Source organism: Akebia trifoliata, chromosome 2 (assembly GCF_017979445.1).
Source record: "Akebia trifoliata isolate Shusen 1 chromosome 2, ASM1797944v1, whole genome shotgun sequence".
In the NCBI taxonomy this organism is placed as follows: Eukaryota; Viridiplantae; Streptophyta; class Magnoliopsida; order Ranunculales; family Lardizabalaceae; genus Akebia; species Akebia trifoliata.
This window is the reverse complement of record NC_141376.1, coordinates 21,806,786-21,829,796: the sequence shown is the minus strand read 5'-3', so window position 1 is coordinate 21,829,796 and position 23,011 is coordinate 21,806,786. Positions and strand designations below refer to the sequence as shown.

The window sequence follows — 23,011 nt, the reverse complement described above, 5'->3', positions numbered from 1 at the left end:
AACTACAATTGGTAAAATGTGGGGTGAAAATGTGGGGTGAAAATCGATTCAAGATCAAGAACAATAAAAACAAAAAAATAAAAATAAAAAAAACCCAATCGATTCTCTCTCAAGAACAACAAATACAAAAAAGAAAAAAGAAAATACCCAATCGATTCAAGTTCAAGAACAACAAAAACAAAATATAAAAAATAAAAAAACCCAATCGATTTGTTATCGCCTAAAAAAACAAGAGTTAAATAAATACCCGTTCGATCGAAGATGATGGACGGCGACTGCGACAGCGAGAGAGGGTTGAGAGCTCTTCCAAGACGACGAGATGTTACTGTCGTTCGATCTGAACGGCGTTTATTGTCGTTCGAAGAGAGAGATAGAGAGAGAGAGAGAGAGAGGATGTCTGAGAGAGGGAGGGAGCTGCTCTCGTTCGAGAGAGAGAAATCGCCGATGGGTTCAGTTGGGGTTTTGTGAAGGAGAGAGTGATTCGAAGAAGAAGAAGAGGACAGATGGTTGAGGGAGTTAAAATAGAATAAAACAATTTTGAGGGATCCGATTATAAATACAAGACATTTTATAATAAAAGTATAAAATCGCCGCTGAACCGTTGGATGTACTATAATCTAACGGTCATAAAACTTAGGCACGAAAGTGGGAAGACTTTGGGGCCGCTGAACCGCTCCCATATATATATATATATATAGGGAGCGGTTCGGCGGCCCTAAAGTGTAACAAGCATCTTGCCAAGTTTTTTGGAGCATTAGATCTCAACGCATTGGACGGTTCGGATTGAATAAACCAGCTGTAAAGTTTAAACTTACTTTTGCGTACTGAAATTTTCAAATTTATAAGTAAACCCCTAGAAATTAAACCCAAGCCCCTCTATAGTTTTACTTTTAGCTCCCCACCACATTTCATTCTCTTTATCTCTGTCCAAACTCTCGAACAACCATATCAGGCGAAGATCTCTCTCAAACGAAGGCGATGTCTTCGGCGAATGCGTCTCTCTTGAACTATTGATTGGCAGCGGTGGCAGAAATACCATATCTTTCTCTCTATAGGTATCTCTTTCTCTCGTACTCTCTCTCTCTCTAAACCTTAACCCTAACTCTCCCTCTCTCTAAACCTTAACCCTAACTCTCCCTCTCTCTAAACCCTAGCTTTCTTTTGCTAAGACCATGGTAAAATAAGCTTTCTTAGCAAAGGAGGCAGCACGAAGGATGTCTCATGCTCCTCTCTTTCAATCTCTCTCTCGCACTGTTTATCGACGGCAGAAACATACTCCTCTCTCTCTCTCTCTTTCCAAACCCCAAATCTTCTGTCTCAACTCTAAGATTTTTTAAAAAAGTTTTTTCTTTTGTTTGTTTTTTAATTTCATTATACCATTGGAGAATTACAGTGTTTTTTATGTTGTTTTAAATGGTTATAATTCCTTTGTAATGAGATTAAAAAAATAAAAATAAAAAAAGATTGTATGATGTAAATCTAGGTGCTGGTACTCATCAATCCAAGATGAAGCCCCTCAAAAATGAGAAGGAGCACTATTAATTTCAATACTTATCCATCCCAGGACTGAACCAATGATAAATGTGAAAAGGATATTCAATGGCAACTAATTTGTTGCACATTTGATATTTGGATTTAGTCGAAAGAATTGGATCTGGCTTTTTTCCTTCAATTTTCTTGCATTGTATACTTTCTTTATGTTTTTTATTGCTTTTTTTTTTTTTTTTGTCTGCATATGGGCAGTTGACAACTTGACATCATGGTGAGGAAGAGAATAACTGCACTTCCTACTGTTGGCGGTGAGAGCTAAGAAACTCAAGAAGCCAGTGGTAGTAGTGTTCGTGGTGGGCGGCAACTAATGAAAGGGGCTCCATAACCATTACTTCGAACAAACATGGATTTATATTTTTAAGCAGTGTTTGCTCAATTTTGATTGGATCATATATACCCTCTTATAATCACAAATGTCGCTATTTCTATAGCTTCTAAACTAATGTGTACTCATAAGCACGTAATATTCCATGAATGTTCTAATTATTGATGGAAACATCATTTTGATTTCTTCATAAATGGGTCTCTTTGTTTAAGGAGATGAATACAGGAAGAAAGATGGATGAAATAAGGGAATTAATACATGACTTCTAGAACTTGGAATAAGAGCTTGATTGGGTACTGGGTACTTTATGACATGCAAATGGAATATCCAAGAAGAAAGATAGATGAAATAAAGGAATTAAATCATGTATTCTGGTCAATGAGTTTCATTCGATGTTTAGAGAGTAATTACCATCAACCTGATGGCTACCATTTTTTTTTTCAATCTGTGTCTAAAACCATTTTTTTGAACCTTTTTTTCCATATAAAGACCACCTTTGGAAAACAAAAAATCTTATAGATAATAGAAATGGAATAAATCAACTTAGATTTACAGCGAAACATTATTGGTGGATACCACTCTTGTTTCATAAAACAGATCATATAACTAAATGTATCATCATCTACTCACATTTGCAGAAGTCCTGTCTCCTATATCATTTGGTAATCAAAAGCTAGAATCATATGCAATCCATGATCTATTTATCCTAACCAACACCCAATGGGTAATCCAAAAGGTATACCATGCTTTTGTATTGTTGTCTGCAACCTAAGTACTAGAAAGGGCTTTCATTTTTCTTGCTCAAGGATTATTACAAGTGTCTCACTAGAGAGAAAATAAACTCTCAAGCGTCAATGTGAGATAATAGAATGGATTAAGTAACCATATATAACTATTTTATTAATGAGCTTCATTGTTCATGAGTAATTCAGTCATTCTTTAGGAAACAATAAAGAAAAAATAGAAGGCTCTCTTTGTTTAGAATACATCATAATTACTTTTGTATGAAAGGTCTGCTTAAATACTCAATATAAAACCCTTATTCATCCATGGATAGCTGAACAAACCACTTCAAAAATGGGAGCAAACAAATAAATACATATAAAAGGGGTACTAACAAAGACCTATTTCAATTGACTTAAGAAATTTGACCTTCTCTCCAACTTTTTATTAAGAGAGTACATAAAAAATAAAGCGTCGAAACTTCTAAAAATATACTATTTTAATCCTCAAAAGGATGTTAAGAAGAAAATGCCCCAATCTCCATCATTGCCATTTTAAACATCATGGCAGTTGGATTGCTCAGTGAAGGTACCAATTTCTTTAGGAACCCTTAGATTATTGGACCCATTTGAGTTGAGGTGTGTTGTTCATCTGGTTGTGAGTTTCCATCTCTCCTCCCCACTCAATCGTAGATGCATTATCATCTAAGTATGAGTAGAGGAAGGCAGGCCAGTACCCTAGCATATAATCATTTCCAAGTTGCATCCACTAGTGCCCCTCTTTTGGATCCTACAGTTATAAAAAAAAACCCCAATTAAATAAATAAATCAGTAATAAAACAACACAAATTAATCTTAAAAAAATAAACAAGAGTTTAGAGATTCTCGATAGTTTTTTTTGAAAAAAATTATTTTATGTTTGTGTGGGGTCCTATTTTTTTCATCTCTGCAATATGCTTGCACCAACTGCTATTTGATTGCTAATTTAAATGAAGCTTGAGCAAAGAAGGTTGTAGCAACCTATGGCTTGGTAAGCATAGTATAGGAGTAGATCTAGAACTTATTGGATCAAGTTCTTGTGGGATCTCTTTTTTCATATTCTAATCAACCCAAATAATAATTTGATCTCAAATCAATTCAATACGATTTGGATCAAATCCAATTCCAATCTAATGCTTATTAGATTGGATACATGTTCAATAACTTGTTAGATTTATCCTTAATAGTCTAAAGGCACAACCCTTTTCAATGTCTCTTTGAATAAAACATAAACCATTGAAAAGGAATTATCTTTAGTCAAAGCCACAGAGGACTTATTTGAGAATCCCATCCAGAAGAGTGGAGGATCAATAATAAATAACCCAAGTAAAATTAATCAAAAAAGATCTTATAACCGGTTCATGCCTTGGCCAATACTTATGTTTCAAGAGAACCATTTAACAATGCCATGTTTTTCAATCGACCACCCATCAAAGAGCAAAAGCAATTGTATGCAATAATCACATTTAAACCAAAAAGAAATGCCACATGAAAACTCAAGACAGTACTTCTCACACAAATAAGGAATGAAAAAAGTTCTTAAAATTTCCTACCTACCCCATAAAAGCTCGAGACATTCTTTGTGCTGCCTCCTTTGCTAAGAAAGCTTATTTTACCATGGTCTTAGCAAAAGAAAGCTAGGGTTTAGAGAGAGGGAGAGTTAGGGTTAAGGTTTAGAGAGAGAGAGAGAGAGTACGAGAGAAAGAGATACCTATAGAGATAAAGATATGGTATTTCTGCCACTGCTGCCAATCAATAGTTCAAGAGAGACGCATTCACCGAAGACATCGCCTTCGTCTGAGAGAGATCTTCGCCTGATATGGTTGTTCGAGAGTTTGGACAGGATAAAGAGAATGAAATGTGGTGGGGAGCTAAAAGTAAAACTATAGAGGGGTTTGGGATTAATTTCTAGGGGTTTACTTATAAATTTGAAAATTTCAGTACGCAAAAGTAAGTTTACACTTTACAGCTGGTTTATTCAATCCGAACCGTCCAATGCGTTGAGATCTAACGCTCCAAAAAACTTGGCAAGATGCTTGTTAGACTTTAGGGCCGCCGAACCGCTCCCATATATATATATATATATGGGAGCGATTCGGCTGCCCTAAACTTAAACAAGTTTCGTGCCAAGTTTTTCCAGTCGTTCGATCAAAATGCATCCAACGGTTCAACTGTTGTTTTATGGTTTTAAAATAAAAATGCATTTAATTAAAACCGACTCCCTCAAAAGTCGTTTTTATTTTCTAAATCCCTTTTCATTAAACAAACCCCTCTTTCTTCTTCACAGAACCCTTCTTCTCTTCGAAGGCTCCTGTAACCTAAGCCCCTCTTCTCTACAGCTCTCTCTCTCTCAAGATCTGGTTTGAACGACCGTCTGTTCAAAAGGTTTGGAACCTTCATCAGAGAGAACGACCGAACGGTTCTCTCGCCGTCGCCGTCGCCGTCGCCAATCTCTCTCAAGTTCGATCGAAAGGGTAATTCTTTCACTCACGAAAATCGATTTGTTTATTATTTCTTATTTTTTTGTAGTTGTTTGAACTTGAAACTTATTTTCATTTGTAATTTGATGATCTTCAAATTGATATAATTCCAATCAAAATTTTAATGTTATTTTTGCTGACATGAATGCCTAGAGGGATTTTCATTTGTAATTTTACCTTTGCAAGTTATCATAGCTTTTAATTTTACCTGAAGCTAGGTTTATTTGGTGTAGCTGTCATTTATCAGTCAAAAGAAGAAGAAGAAAAAAATAAGAGTAATGTCTGTCTTAATTTCAATACCAAGTCCTTGGTGTTTGCGTGCGTGAACTTGTCCCTTCATACTCCCGGTTTCAACTCCTTCTAGTGGGACTGATATTGATATCACGTTAGGGAATCCAACTGTATAATGGGTTCTTAGTTTGAGGAGATCATCCTCAGAAAAAAAAAAATTTATGTGGCTGTACAGATTGAAAATTCTGCTCTTAGTTTGTTGAATTCAAATTGAAAATTCTTGATTTCTAAATTAAACCGTTATACCGAGTTACATTTTCATATGGTTTTGCAAGTGGGAGTACAAATAGGGAGAAAATGTAAACTAAATAGATATGGGCCTTTTTGGAAGAAATCATTTTAAGTTTTAGGTTGTAAATATCATAGAAAGATTCTTCATGCACTCTTGCGTGTTCAAGTTCTGAAGCAGTGAAAGCACAATTATTAGCTTTATCTGTGCTTTCTTATTTCTTCCATTGATTTTTTTTTGGGTCCTATGCAGATCTTCCTTCGGAGAATGAAACAACTGGCTATGTATTGATCCATGCTGAGGGTGGTCTAAATCAGCAAAGAATAGCTGTATGTTCTATTGATACTACCCATTAAAAATTGAATTATCTCATGTGAAGGTTTCTCCTCCCATCATATATCAATTGGACAATACATTTACTGAATTAGTTTGCCGTCAATTCATATTTTTCTTGCAGATATGTAATGCTGTGGCTGTGGCCAAGATAATGAATGCCACCCTTATATTGCCGCTGTTGAAGCAAGACTAGATCTGGAAAGATCAAACGTAAGATGTCATGAGTAAGATCCTTTATGTTCATAACAAAATTTCGGGTGTGGTATTGTTTTTGCTTGTCCAATTTGATTCATTTACCTATTACGCATCTTAACATTGAACGAGTAAGGTTCAACACCATTTCCAGTGAGGGGTTCCATCGTCTTTGTTTATTTCATCTTAAGAAATAAAGGTGTATTTTGTTACAAACATATGTTGGGATAATTATTGCCTATCAATCGTAAGTGGTGTCCTTACTAAAGTTGTATTTTGCCCTGGTCATAAAGTCTTACTTACTACAAAACCTTTGGGCTGGCCATGCATACTTGACTTAGGCTACAAATATGGCCCAATGCAAACAAATTCTGAATCTGTTTTTTCTCTAAAATTTTTGGTGGCAGATAAACAAATGATAGAGCCTCATGTAACCGGAATGGATACACCTACCATTGAGCCGTCAGAGCCAATGGAAGCCGAAGAAGAAGAAGAAGAAGATGGAAAAATGGAGATTGAAGACGCACAGGAGATTCTTCGAATGGGGGAAGGTGAAGTAGGAGGATTACCACAGTGGCAGCAATAGGGTCAGGTTCCGTAGACCCCCATTACGACTCACCTTTTGTCTTATATGGGCAAAAATGTTTGGAATGGGCTGATTTTTGGTGAGGATGATCTCTATGGTGAGGAGACCATCCTGCCAAAAATCAGCTCATTATGAAACCTCTAGCCCCATGTTTACAAGTTGAAAAATCGTGGACCGTCCATTTTTTGTAAATCATTTTTGATGGGGTTAGAATTTTGGAATGGGATGATTTTTTGCCAGGATGATCCCCTTATCACAGAGATCATTCTCACAAAAAATCAGCCCATTCCAAACATTTTTGCCCATATAAGACAAACGGTGAGTCGTAATGGGGGGTCGTGGGAACCCCACCCATATATATATATATATATATATATATATATATATATAGGTCGCGTTCCTAAGACTCATATTGCGACTCACATTGCGACACACCGTTTTGTCATATATGGGCAAAAATATTTGGAATGGGCTGATTTTTTGTGAGGATGATCTCTATGGTGAGGAGATCATCCTTGCCAAAAATCAGCTCATTATGAAACTTCTAGACCGTCCAATTTTTGTTGAAAAATTATAGACCGTCCAATTTTTGTAAATCAATTTTGATGGGGTTAGAAGTTTTGGAATGGGATGATTTTTTGCCAGGATGATCCCCTCATCACAGAGATCATCCTCACAAAAAATCAACTCATTCCAAACATTTTTGCCCATATAAGACAAAACGGTGTGTCGCAATGTGAGTCGCAATATGAGTCTTCGGAACGCTGTTCTATATATATATATATATAAAGAAGGGACATATGAAGAAACATATGTAAAAACAATGTAACATTAATAAATTTTCAAAATATGGGTTAGAAATTTCGGATTGAGCTGATTTTTTGTGAGGATGATCTCTATGATGGGAAGATCATCTGGAAAAAAAATCAGTCCAATCTGAAACTCTAACCCCATTAAAAGTGATTTAGAATGTGGACCGTCGATTTTTTACCAAAATTTATCAATAATTTGTAAATCACTTTTGATGGATTTAGAGACTCTGGATTGAGCTGATTTTTTGGTGAGGATGATCTTCTCATCATAGTGACCATCCTTGCAAAAAATCAGCTCAATCTGAAACCTCTAACTCATATTTTGAAAGACCATTGTTTTTACATATGTCCCTTGAGTCGCCCCCATATATATAAACTAAGAATGAAGTTGATATTCTAGAATTTTTGGTGATTATGTTGTAATTTTTTATTTGCAACTATTATACATCATTTTGACATTTTGACTTTTTATTTGGTTTACCGAGTATCAAACAAAAAAAGAAAAATAAATAACGAAAAATCTCGGTCACATTTACAATGTTCACCACTTTTTATTGTCCATTTTAACATTTTTATTGTCCAATTCACCAATCTTTATTGTTTAGTTTAATATTTAATTACTTTCGAGATTGATGTTTTTTTAAAGAAAATATTGTCGAACTTGATAGTAATTAAATGTTGAATTAAACAATAAAAACTGGTAGTAAACTTTTTCTTTCTTTAATTGTTCAAATTATTGTGATTAACCTGTATGCCAATCATCAAAATCACCTTTTACAAGCATCGGAATAAAAATTATAAATCGTCGATCTCAACATTTAAACATAAATTATCAAGATCAACATTCAAATTGTTAAGATTGAACTAACTACATTCTGTGATCTCAACATTCCAACAATTATCATCGTGATCAACAATGACTGATCGAAAAGTTATTTTTTTCCCAAAAAAATTTCACCCAAAACTTAGAGAAACATCAACTTTCGTGGGCTAAGTAACATAGATCAAAGCAGAGAAAAAGCAAGCACAAATGGATTAGATTGCTACTTTCATGAACAAACAAGGATAAAATCTCAAACCCTCTTTGAAAAATAAATTACATAAGAAAAAAAAATTTTAAATTTTTTTTCTTGATTTTCAATGTCATCTTCAACTTTTGATTTTCAATTTGAAAACAAATCATCTTCAATCACAATATTTTATCTAATTTCAACACTCAAACCTCAACGCAAAACCTAAAACCCTAGAAGAACTGAAAGATGACGGATTTTTGGGGGAAAAATAAAGGGTTTTTGGCTTGAGATTAAAGATGAAATTGAAAGGACTTACCTCGATAGCTTGTGCGGAGAAGATGGTCTCGCAAGACCTAATTTGATCAAAGCGGAGAAGGAAGAAAGAGAATTAAAACCAGAGAGGAGAGGACAAACTTTTAGAATTTTAGATAAATAAGCATTTGAGGGTATTTCTGGTAGAATTTTTTTTTTGATGGGGGCTGTTTTAACTTGTGACCTAATAGGGCATAAATGGTTCAGCTTTTAGCTGAAACCGAGTCATTCAAACCCAAATTTAATGGTTTGGACCCTTGGAATATATAATAAAAATGGGTCAAATATGTGTTGATGCCCTTGATTCGAATAATATTCACATTGGATATAGATATATCCATATACCTGCCTGGATGCCAATGATATATTACTTTGAAAATTAAATTTTTATGGTCTTCAAAATACTTTTTTTTATAATACTTTAATATAATATTATTTCTTATAAACTTAAAAGAGTTAGGAAAATTTTAGTAGTAAAATAAATTATGGAGGTGTATATAATTCATCTTAATGTGTGTCGTTAGGGCACAAGTTAACAGCACCCTTCATTATTATTTTTTTGTGTGAATCAGATCCAATTTTATTGGATTGGATGTATCAATTATATTGTATACAAAATATATTTGAATACTAAAAATATATTAGAATTCAAATTTTAGATTTTTGGATAGATTAATGTTGGAGTAACCTCAATGGGGGACACCTTGATGTGGTGGTGCATGCATGTCAGTAAATGCATTTCTCCGAGATACGAGTGAAACGCATCTACTGACATGCACGGTCCGCCACATTAAGGTGTCCCCTGCTGAGATCATTCCAACACGACTCTTTTGAGAGGCATGAGAAAGAGTAGTGGTTGCATGTTTCAAGAATATGAAATTTTTAGAAAATGTTTTCTTATAGAGACTAACCGGGTTGTGGTACCTGTTGGATTTTTCTCTAAGATTTCATTTTAATGTGATTGCTAAACGTAGATAGAAAATTTCCTAATGTAGGGTTGTCTCTAGTTAATTAGAATCCATGTGTCACATTCTCATTTGTTCGATCTAGGCTCAACATGGTCCTTTGGTCAATCTAACCACACCTCTAGGTATATATAATCTTTCTAATTTAGAACACTTCAGATTTTGCTATTACATTTTTTTTAATTATAAAACATCTTTTTATTGTGTAATCCTCAAAATAATCGATAATATTTAAAGTGAAAATTTACATAAATTACCTTAATGGAGGGATTTTTTTTTGTAAATAATCCCTAAGTTTTGGGCGGTCTCTTGATAGTTCTCTTTGTACATTTTATTTCTTTTCTTAATAGTCCCTCTACCTCATCTCATGTTTATAATGTCTTTAAAATGCCCAAACTACCATTTTCTCACCTTCTTCACATAGTTAGGTTTTCCAATAACGATAATTTTCAATGATGTTTGATCGTAAATGATGAATGGAGAATGATATTCTCTTAATTTTAGCATTTAAACATGTTTATGTGCATATATATACACTAAGAATGAAGTTGATATTCTAGAATTTTTGGTGATTATGTTGTAATTTTTTATTTGCAACTGTTATACAACATTTTGATATTTTGACTTTGGATGAGGTTTACCCAATATCAAACAAAAAAAGAAAAATAAATAACGAAAAATCTCGGTCACATTTACTATGTTGAGTTCAACACTTTTTATTGTCCATTTTAATATTTTTACTGTCCAATTCACCACTTTTTATTGTTTAGTTCAATATTTAATTATTGTCGAGATCGATGTTTTTTTAAAGAAAATATTGTTGTACTCTATAGTAATTAAATGTTGAACTAGACAATAAAATGTGGTAGTAAAATTTTTCTTTCTTTAATTGTTCAAACCATTGTGATTAACCTGTACACCAATCATCAAGACCACCTTTTACAATCGTCGAAATAAAAAATTATAAATCGTCGATCTCAATATTTAAAGATAAATTATCAAGATCAACATTCAAATTGTTAAGATTGAACTAACTACATTCTGCGATCTCAACATTCAAACAATTATCATCGTGATCAACAATGACTGATCGAAAAGTTTTTTTTTCCCAAAAAAATTTCACCCAAAACTTAGAGAAGCATCAACTTTCATAGGCTAAGTAACAAAGATCAAAACAGAGAAAAAACAAGCACAAATGGATTAGATTTCTACTTTCATGAACAAACAAGGATAGAATCTCAAACCCTCTTTGAAAAATAAATTATAGGAAAAAAAATTATTTTTGAAATTTTTTCCTGATTTTCAATGTCATCTTCAACCCTTGATTTTCAATTTGAAAACCAGTCATCTTCAATCACGATATTTTATTTAATTTCAACACTCAAACCTCAATGCCAAACCTAAAACCCTAGAAGAATTGAAAGATGACGAATTTTTGGCTTGTGATTAAAGATGAGATTGAGAAGACTTACCCCGATAGCTTGGGCGGAGAAGATGGTCTCGTAAGACCTAATTTAATCAGAGCGGAGAAGGAAGAGAGAGAATCAAAACCGTTTAGAAGAGGACAAACTTTTAAAATTTTAGATAAATAAGCATTTGATGGTATTTTGGTAGAATTTTTTTTTATGGGGGCTGTTTTAACTTCTGACCTAATAGGGCATAAATGGTTCAGTTTTTAGCTGAAACCTGAAAGTGCCCTCGATCCGCGGGGTGCGCGGATCCATTTTTAATTTTTGAGGTTTAGGAGTCGCCACCTAGTTATTACGGTCTAGGAACCAAACATTGACTCAAAAAAGCAAATAACACTAATCTACGAAAGAAAATATGAGTCCGAGGATCACGTTACTGGGTTGGAAGGTGTTAGGCACCAATCCCGCCTGGCAAACGCATGTCTTTACTTTTTCCAAATAAAACTACATTGCTAAAAGACCTAAATAAATAATAAAAAAAGATAAGAATGAAAAATACCGAGATGATCACAATGATAGTTCCCTCAGAGCAGGCAGAGAGATTTCTTACTTGTGATTCCTTACTTCGTTTTCCTTACTAGATCCGCTTCAGATCTCCAAGATGAAGTATCTTATCCTTAAATCTAAGTGCTTCCTATTTTTTGATAGATTTCTAGGTGTTTTTGAAGGGTTTCTAGGTGTTTTTTGAGAAAAAGTTGGGGGGTTGGATGATAGGTAAGGAGTTAGGACTTCAAAATTAGGGTTTTGAAAAGGTTGGGGAGGCTTCTTAACCTACTTTTTCTAAGGTTTTCTTTTTCATACGAAAATAGATTGTAGGGACTCTTATTTATAGATTTTTTTAAATGCTTTTTAGATAGAGTTAGTGTTTAATTAGAATTACATTAGATAGAGTTAGTGTTTAATTAGAATTATTTTTAAATAGAGTTAGTGTTTAATTAGAATTACTTTAGATAGTTTTAGAGCTTAATTAGAATTCTTTTAGGGTTTTGACTTTTAGTATACTTGATTGACTTGACTTAAGATTTTGACTTAAGTCTCACTTGATTGATTAGAATTTAGGGTTTTGACGTAAGTCTTACTTGATTGACTTGACTTTAGGATTTTGACTTGAGTCTTACTTGATTGACTTTAATTTTAATTAGGATTTTACTTTACATCAATTAATATTTTAATTATTAATTTCGAAAATTTTAATTATTAAAATTGTGAAATTACCGTTTTGCCATCGAAGAGGATTTTTTGCGTTTTAAATCGATTTTCAATATTCTAGGATGTTTTGGAATCGATTTTTTGTAAGGAATTCAATGAGAATATTAGTTTGTATCATTTATAAAAAAATTTGTGCGAAATGGTCATGAACTTTATGAGGGGCATTTTCATAATTTTGTCGAATTTTGTAAAAATTGGTAAAATGACTTATTTGATTTCAATTTGTTATTTTATGTGTTTGAAAGGATTTTCCTAAGCATAATGTAGGCTCTAGGGATGTCTTGATGTTAGGGGTATTTTGGTAATTTGATCATTTTTTAGTGATTTTTATCATAAAACTTATTTTTGTCTGAAAAATGATGATCTCTATGTTTTTGGGATTATATTTTCCTAGTATAACGTGGTTTCTACAGTTTTGTTAGTTCGAGATACCTCATCCGAATTTCTGAAACACATCTAGTAACCAAATAGAGCATTGGAATAAACATCCATTATTGGGAACCGTTGCAATCGGGTTGACGAGTTGATTAATCAGGCGAGTGTAAAAATGGGGTGTCTACATATGCCCCTCTTTGGTATAGGATTGAAGCAAACTAGATAGTAAATCTATTTTGGTAGATAGTGTGATATCCGAATGCCAAAGCTAGTGACAATTCATTTTGCAGCCTGATTTAGTAATTCGTCGGGGCGTTCGGATCCTTAAGTATAAAACTTACCTCGAACTAAAAGGTTGTTAGGTCCTCGAGCAAAAACTCTCATTGACGGTGTCAGATCCTTGAATTTTAGAAAATTCTCCCTAACTAAAAATGTGCAAGTGTGTATTTGAGATAAATCTCATGTGGTCTAAATAAAAACTGAGCATAATTTGAGTATAAACTAAGCAAAATTTGAGCATAAACTGAGCATAAATTAAGCATAATTCTGAGAAAACCCTCGACGACATCTGTGCATAATTCCGAGAAAATCCTCGGCAACATCTGAGCATAATTCTGATAAAACTCTCGGTGGCATCTGAGCATAATTTTGAGAAACCCTCGACGGTATCTGAGCATAATGCTGAGAAAATCCTCGGCGGCATCTGAGCATAATTTCGAGAAAACCCTCGGTGACATCTAGCTGAGTAAAACTGGGATGGAAGGAATTAATTTGAGAAATAATGATTAAAAATGAATCTGAAAAGAATGATTGAATATGGGAGTGAATAGATCTCGGAAAGGATGATTGAATATGGGAAATAAATAATAGATCTGGGAAAGGATGATTGAATCTAGGAAAGAAAGAATGCCCTATCTCCTATTCTAGGTAAAAGGGTAATGAGTTAATATCTAGGCACAACCAAATGTGAGATCAGAAATGTTTCTATTTGAACCTCAAGGTTTTTTCAAAATTTTATAAATTTTAACTTCTTTTTAACCTTAAGGATTTTCAAAAAAAAAAAAAAATTGCTATCAAGAGGGTAACCTTAAATTTAAGGTTCCCATTATCTTTTAGGATTAACTTTGATCAAATTTGAGAACAAAATGCGCCTAGTTTGACAGGAAACATTGTATTAAATACATTTTATAAAAAAATATAAAAAATGCCCCTAGTATAAGGGGGTACATATCATCAGAGAAGAAAGAAAATGCCCATTGTATGAAGGTTTGAAATATTTGATTACCACAAACGCAATAAAGATTCAACTTTTAATTTCGACATTTTATATTGAAGATTTTGAGTCAAGCTCAAGAGAACAAGATATTTCCTTTAGAGATTCATCATGGCATTCACCCTTCTCTCCCTTTGATTCACTTGGAGAAGTAAAAATTTTAGATCAATCGTAGACAAGATACTTATGACTTCTAAGTCTTTGTCTGGTTTAAACTAAGTATTGAACTTGATTATTCGGACTTCAATGTCTCGGCTCGAACCTCCTGAGATTTTCTTATGTTTTTTTTTGTTACTCTAACTTTTGCCTAGATCGCCTTTTCAAGTTTTCGATCTAGCGAGTTTGCTCTACCTTTTGCCTAGATCGTCTTTTGAGGTTTTCGATCTAGTGAGCTTGCCTTAATTTTTGTCTAAGTCACACTTTCGGATTTTCAACTTAGCATGCTTTTTTTATTTTTATTTTTCTTTTCTTTCCCTCTGAACTTTTGAAATCACTGTTTGATCATGTTTTCCTACCTTCCTTGATTTTTTCACACAGTACTTAGGAGGACTTTTATAAGTAGGCTTAGGACTGGGCATAAAAAGAAAGGAATTTTGATGCTCAAAAACCCAAATGCCCCTTGTGTGGCATTTATTTATTTATTTTTCTTTGAATTTTCTCTCCCATTTTAAATATATATATATATATATATATATATATTTGAATTTTTTCTTTCTGGACTTCTTTTTTTTATAGAGAAATCTATTTTTTTATTTTGATGTGGTCGGGCCTGAAGTAACTTCTCAGGTTGCCTACATACCCCAGAATTTTGGGATCAGACCAAAACGTAGTTTGAATTTTTCTTCCCTTGAGTTAGGTGATTAGGCTAAGAAATATATATATATATATATATATATATATATATATATATAATATATATATATATTTGAAAAGGCTGCAAAGGGCTTGAGAAAAGATATATTGAACTGGATAATAGGAGGATTGATTTGACCAAAGATGGCCTCCTTAAATGTAGTACCGTTTAATTTGGTCAATGTTGGTTGGTTCTGGTAATTCAATTCCATCATGGTCTTGAAGTTTGACAGTTTTTCTTGGTAATATTTCCTTGATGATGAATGAACCTCCACAATTTGGTTTGAACTTTTCTCAAAGGTCAAAGATAGGTTCCCGATTTTCTTTAAGTATTAAATCCTCGACTTGCAAGTGTTGGGCCTTGATCTTCTTGTCAAATGCACGGACGACTCTTCTTTGATAGGCCTACACATAGTACAGAACTCTTAATCATTTTTCTTCGATCAAATTTAATTCTTTATACCGTTGATGAACCCAATCTGTTTTTAGCAATTGACTTTCCATCAAGGTCTCGAGTGACGAGATTTCCTTTTCAACTGGTAAGACTGTTTGTGTATCGTACACTAGACGGTAGAAAGTAGTTCCAGTGGACGATCGAATTGAAGTTCGGTATGCATGTAGGGCAAGTGACAATTTCTTTGACCAATCCCGATGTGATTGACACATTTTCCTGATGATTGTCTTAAGATTCTTATTGACTATTTTAACTGTTCCATTAGTCTTAGGATGGTAGGGAGATGATGCCAGATCTTGAATTTTTGAACATAGAGTAATAATCTCGACTTTGAAGTATGGCCCGTTATCAGATATCAGTTCCGAAGGTACCCCATATCGACTGATGATATTTACTTGAATAAACTTTGCAACTCGGAAGTTTGTAATATCTTCTTTGATCTCATTGATATTTTCATTTTATCGAACAAGTATCTATTCCGTGTCGAATAACACTCAAGCTTGCACCTAATATATCCTCATAGGGTCACGTGAACAAGTCTTTTTCTGAGTAAATTCATTATCCCCTCGTGTTCGTCTAATGATAGGATGGCTTTTATTTGAATCTCTTTAGGAATTATTTTCTATTTCGAGGTCAATGACTTTCGCTTCCTCAATTAAAGGTTGAGCCAAACTCTTATCTATCATTGAAATTAGATTATTAGTTAATCCGTTAATGCGTTTGAGGTATTCAAAATTTTCTTTATCCAATCAAATTCAGATGGGGCGACAGATACCTCTATAGACTCGATAAACTAACTCGACTCAATAAGGAAATAATAGACTTGATCTAAAGAAAACATGACATTTACGAATTAATAAAAACAAATGGATTCAGACTAACCCATATGACTCATGAAAACTCAAGATAAGTACCCACGATAAGTTCGAGTCGTGACCTACAGGGACGGTTCTAAACTCTAAGCTTACTACGTGCAATGCAATCTTATCTAGCCACCCTTGCCCAAGTACACCTATATACCTCTAGAGTGTACTCAATCAGACGGTACGTGGTGACTTGGTTTGATATACCGTATAGGCGATAATCTAAAATTTCAACTCACTTCTCTGAAGTCAAAAGTAGCTAGTTTAATCCCCAGATTAGAGGTGTCGCATGATGCTTGAGCAAAGGTACTCTTAAATCACTTCTTTTCTAGAATAGATGTAGTCTATCCTCCTAGTACTGTAATACATCGAAGTAGGATCTCGCTTAGGTATTGGTTTTGACCAAGAAGTGCAACTGATGTACTTGGATCATCTTTGATATACTTATAGGTACAAGTCAAGAGTTGTAGTTTTCATAAATGGTTTAGCATCCCACAAGGGGACCGACCACGTACTAGTACTACATTGGCAAACGGGACATGTGACCGTGTGGCTTACAATAAGTCAAATGCTCAGGTCGCTCCAGCTTGGGTGCATCGATATACCTTTCAGAGTCACCTGATCAGACGGTACTGATGCCCCAATTTGATATACCCTAAGGTACATGACTGGAGTTGTGGCTTTCGTGAATAACGTCGTATCTCCGAAGAGACCGGGCCACGCACTAGTGCCACGTTGGCTATATTGGGACATGCAAGTGTGCAAAACAGTAAACGTACTTGTGGTGTGTGCAATGCAGGGTGGGGTGTGCCTGGGGCCTTTTTCAAACAAATGGACCTATGGACCAGATCAAACTAATCAAAATATGAATATCACATAAAATCCATAGCATCGAGATCCACATCAAGACATGCACATCAAAGTGTATAACAATCAGAATCATGACATATCTAATAACAATCAATCTGTGAAGTGAAACAAAGAGCAATGATGATCAATCAATTAGAATAGTATGAAAATAATATCAATCATTGATCAAACATTGAGAAAGGCACAAATTTTTTTCTTATGGTCCAATTGGGGATCACTTTGGGTGACTCAAAATAATTTGAGATTTCTGTGAACATTGAATTGAGGGTAGATTGAAAATTGTAGAGATGAGGAGTAATGTCTCTTATTTATTTATTTATATTTTTAATTTAAAGAAATAAAGAAAAACTGAATTCAGTTTTTAAAAATTCTTCCATTTTTTTTAGGAGAAAAACCGAATATTATTTAAAATAAAATTTTTGAAACAAAGAATTTTTTTTTAATGTTTTTTTTTTTTTTTTTTTTGATTTTTTTTTCTTTAAAAAAAAAACGTTTTTTTTAAGACCTTTTTTTTTTAAAACATTTTTTTCCTTTTTTTAAGACGTTTTTTTTAATGTTTTTTTTAATGTTTTTTTTTAAACGTTTTTTTAAAACATTTTTTTCTTTTTTTTTTAAGACTTTTTTTTTAATTTTCTTTTGTTTTTAAACGTTCTTTTTTCTTTTTTTAAGACGTTATTTTTTTTAATTTTTTTAAACGTTTTTTTTTTTTTTTTATTTAAGACATTTTTTTAAATTTTTTAATAACTTTTTTTAAGACGTTTTTTTTTTTCCTTTTTTAAAACATTTTTTTTTATTTTTTTAAAACATTTTTTTAAGACGATTTTTTTAATTTTATTTTTTAATCGTTTTGTTTTTTTTTTATTTAAGACATTTTTTTAAATTTTTTAAAAAACATTTTTTTTATTTTCTTTTTTAAGTGTTTTTTTAATTTATTTATTTTTTGATTTTTTTTTAAACGTTTTTTTTAAATATTTTTTTTTAAGTTTTTTTTTTTAATTTACTATCAAAGATCAATGCATGTACCCTTAAAAAAATTAAATAAATAAATAAAAAGTTTTTTTTTATTAAAAAAAAAATCTTTATGATTCAACAACCTTTATTCCATTTTACCTAATTATTTTCCTTTAAGCCATTAAATTATTTGGGAGTCTCCCAAATTGATCTTTAATTAGGACCACGAAAAAAATATCCAAGAATATGCTCTCCAAACTTTTATAGTCAATTTCAGCATCATCCTATCCTCAATTCATATGTCAATTTGAATATTTCATTATTTAGGGTCATTCTAAATAACCCTCGATTGAACAAAAAAGAAAAAATTATATGCCAAATCCAAAATATCCAAAATTGAATCAAAGGATATCAATATAGGATAATACAAATTTAAAAATAATCCAAACAATAAAAATAGGTCAAATTCTTTTGATATCCTGCATTATTTAGGGTCATTCTGAATGACCTTCGATTGAACCAATAACATGCTAAATCTGGGTATTGAATAAAGGATAAAAAAAAAAAAAAAGATATCCCAAATAATAAAAAATGGACTATCAACCACTTTCATTTTCATATCCTTAACCTATTTATATCCTACACTATTTGGGGTTATCCCAAATGTCCCTAAACAAGTCATAACAAATAATATTTCATGATAATTAATCCAAACAATGTTGAGAGAATGCAATATAGTTCTAACAAATAATCGAATCAAATAAAAAAAATAAAATAAAAAACAAAATAATAATAAACTAGGTCTAAATAGCAATATTCTCGAACTTGGGATTTTTCAAGTCTAATCCTCAATAATCCCTAGTGGAGTCGCTACTGAAAGCGCCCTCGATTCGCAGGGTGCGCGGATCTGCTTTTGATTTTTGAGATTTGGGAGTCGCCACCCAGTTATTACGATCCAGGAACCAAACATTGACTTTAAAAGGCAAATAATACTAATCTACGAAAGAAAATATGAGTCCAAGGACCACGTTACGAGGTTGGAAGGTGTTAGGCACCAACCCGCCTGGCAAACGACGGTCTCTACTTTTCCCAAATAAAACTACATTGCTAAAAGACCTAAATAAAAAAAAAGATAAGAATGAAAAATACCTAGATGATCACAACGATAGTTCCCTCAAAGTTGACGGAGAGATTCCATACTTGTGATTCCTTACTTCGTTTCTGTTACTAGATCAGCTTCGAATCTCCAAGATGAAGTATGATCTCCTTAGATCTAAGTACTTCCTATTTTTTGATAGATTTCTAGGTGTTTTTGAAGGGTTTCTAGGTGTTTTTTGGGAAAAAGTTGGGGGGTTGGATGATAGGTAAGGAGTTAGGACTTCAAAATTAGGGTTTTGAAAAGGTTGGGGAGGCTTCTTAACCTACTTTTTCTAAGGTTTTCTTTTTCATACGAAAATAGATTGTAGGGACCCTTATTTATAGATTTTTTTAAAATGATTTTTAGATAGAGTTAGTGTTTAATTAGAATTACATTAGATAGAGTTAGTGTTTAATTAGAATTATTTTTAAATAGTTTTATAGTTTAATTATAATTATTTTAAATAGAGTTTGTGTCTAATTAGAATTACTTTAGATAGTTTTAGAGTTTAATTAGAAATTCTTTTAGGTTTTTGACTTTTAGTCTCACTTGATTGACTTGACTTTAGGATTTTGACTTAAGTCTCACTTGATTGACTAGAATTTAGGATTTTGACTTAAATCTTAGTTGATTGACTTAACTTTAGGATTTTGACTTGAGTCTTACTTGATTGACTTTAATTTTAATTATTAATTTTAGAATTTTTAATTATTAAAATTGTGAAATTACCATTTTGCCCTCGGAGAGGACTTTTTGGGTTTTAAATCGGTTTTCAATGTTCCAAGATGTTTTGGAATTGATTTTTCGTAAGGAATTCAATGAGAATATTAGTTTGTGTCATTTATAAAAAAATTTGTGCAAAATGGTCGTGAGCTTTATGAGGGGCATTTTCATAATTTTGTCGAATTTTGTGAAAATTGACGAAATGGCTTATTTGGTTTCAATTTTTTGTTTAATGTGTTTGAAAGGGTTTTTCTAAGCGTAATGTAGGCTCTAGGGATGTCTTGATGTTAGGGGTATTTTCGTAATTTGATCATTTTTAAGTAATTTTTATCGTAAAGCTTCTTTTTGTCTGAAAAATGATGATCTCTATATTTTTGGGATTATATTTTCCAAGTATAACGTGGTTTCTACAGTTTTGTTAGTTCGAGATACCTCATCCGAATTTCTGAAATACACCTGGTAACCAAATAAAGCATTGGAATAAACATCCATCATTGGGAACCGTTGCAATCGAGTAGACGAGTTGATTAATCAGGCGAGTGCAAAAATAGGGTGTCTACAAAACTGAGTGATTCGAACCTAAATTTAATGGTTTGAACCCTTGGAATATATCTGAATAAAAATGGGTCAAATATGTGTTGATGTCCTTGATCCGAATTTGATATGGATATATCCTTACATCTGTCTGGATGCCAATGATATATTACTTGGAAAATTAAATTTTTATGTTTTTCAAAATAGTTTTCTTATAATACTTTAATATAATCTTAATGCTTATAAACTAAAAGAATTAGGATAGTCTTGGTAGTAAAATAAATTATGGAGGTGTATTTAATTCATCTTAATGTGTGTCGTTAGGGCACATGTTAACAACACCCTTTATTATTTGTATTTTATTGTGAATCAGATCCAATTTTATTGGATTGGATTGGATGTATCAATTATATTGTATACGAAATATATTTGAATACTAAAAATATATTCGAATTCAAATTTAAAACTTTTAGATAGATTAACGTTGAAGTGACCTTGTAGACACCCTATTTTTGCACTCGCCTGATTAATCAACTCGTCACCCCGATCGCAAAGGTTCCCAATGATGGATGTTTATTCCAATGCTTCATTTTGTTACCCGATATGTTTCAGAAATCCGGATGAGGTATCTCGAACTGACAAAACTTAGAAACCACGCTACGCTAGGTAAATACGACCCCATAAACATAGAAATCATCATCTTGCAAATCAAAAAGAAGCTTCACGATAAAAATCACTAAAAATGACCAAATTACCAAAATACCCCTAACATCAAAACAACCCTAGAGCCTACATTACGCTTAGGAAAACCCATTCAAACACATAAAACAACAAATCGAAACCAAATAAATCATTTCACCAATTTTCACAAAATTCGATAAAATTACGAAAATTCACGATCATTTCACACAAAAAAATTTCATAAATGATAAAAATCAACTTTTTCATTGAATTCCTTACGAGAAACTGATTCCAAAACATCCTGGAACATTGAAAAACGACTTAAAACGTAAAAAATCCTCTCCAAGGGCAAAACGGTAATTTCACAATTTTAATAATTAAAAATTTTGAAATTAATAAATAAATCATTAAATAATGTAAAGTGAAACATTAATAAAATTAATTATAAAATTTAAACCAAAAAATTGATCAATCAGACTTTCAAGAAAAATTGTTGATGGTTCGCAAGATATTTCTTTAAGGACCCCTCCATTTGGGGGTCCAAAGAATCAAAGATATAATAGAGGGGGGGTTCTCCAAAAATTTAAAGTCAATCAAGCAAGACTAAAGTCAAGATATTAAAGTCAATCAAATAAGGCTAAAGTCAAAATTAAAGTCAATTAAGTAAGACTAGAGTCAAGTATTAAAGTCAATCTCATAAGACTAAGGTCAAAACCCTAATCTAAACTAATCAAGTCAATCTCATAAGACTAAAGTCAAAACCCTAAAACCCTAAAGACTAAGTCAAAACCCTAATTGAAACCCTAAAAGAAATCCTAATCAAACCCTAATGCTTCTAAAAACTTTATAAATAGGAGCCTCCACACCCTATTTTCGTATCAAAGAAAAAACCCTAGAAAAAGTAGGTGAAGAAGCCTCCACAACCTCCCCAAAATCCTAATTTTGGACCCCCAACTCCTTCCCTAAGACCCCTACTCCGATTTTAGCCTAAAAAACACTCAAAAACCTCTCAAAAACATCCCAAAAATCCACAACAAATTTGAAGCACCCAGATCCAAGAAGGAGATACCTTACTTCGGAGATCAGAAATCAGATCCGGAGATAGAACGAAGTGAGGAATACGGTACAAGGAACCGTTTTCACCAGATCTGAGGGAATATCACTTTTGCAGATCGAAGGTAAGATTTTTCATTATTTTTTAATCTAGGTTTGTCATTAGCGATGTAGATTTATTTGGGATAAGTAGAGACCGGCAATGGCCGGGCGGGATTGGTGCCTAACACTTTCCAACCCCGTAACATGATCCCCGGATTCAGATTTTCTATAGTAGATTAGTTCATTATCCGTTTTAGAGTCAGTTTGGTTCCTAGACCATAATAACTAGGTGGCGACTCCCAAACCTCAAGGGTCAAAAGCGGATCCGCGCACCCCGCGGATCGAGGGTGTTTTCAGACCTCAATGAAGAACACCTTGATGTGGTGGTGCGTGTATGCCTGTAGATGCATTTCTCCGAGATACGAGTAAAATGCATCTGTTGACATGCATGCACCACCATGTCAAGGTATCCCCTGCTGAGATCACTCCAACACGACTTTTTTGAGAGGCTTGAGAAAGAGTAGTGGTTGCATATTTCAAAAGAACATGAAATTTTTGGAAAATGCTTTTTTTAGAGACTAACCGAGTTGTAGTACTTGTTGGGTTTTTCTCTGACATTTCTTTTTAATGTGATTTCTAAACGTAAAGAGAAAATTTCCACATGTAGACTT

General features: G+C 32.9%; 1 long non-coding RNA gene across 1 annotated transcript; it reads left to right on the top strand.

Annotated features, from left to right (window-relative positions):
* Positions 1-4,993: 4,993 nt before the first annotated feature.
* LOC147409905 (uncharacterized) lies at positions 4,994-6,745 on the top strand. The gene is made up of 4 exons (XR_015183201.1): positions 4,994-5,111; positions 5,890-5,966; positions 6,095-6,183; positions 6,573-6,745. It is a non-coding gene; the product is annotated as an uncharacterized LOC147409905 (long non-coding RNA).
* The last annotated feature ends 16,266 nt before the right edge of the window (positions 6,746-23,011 follow it).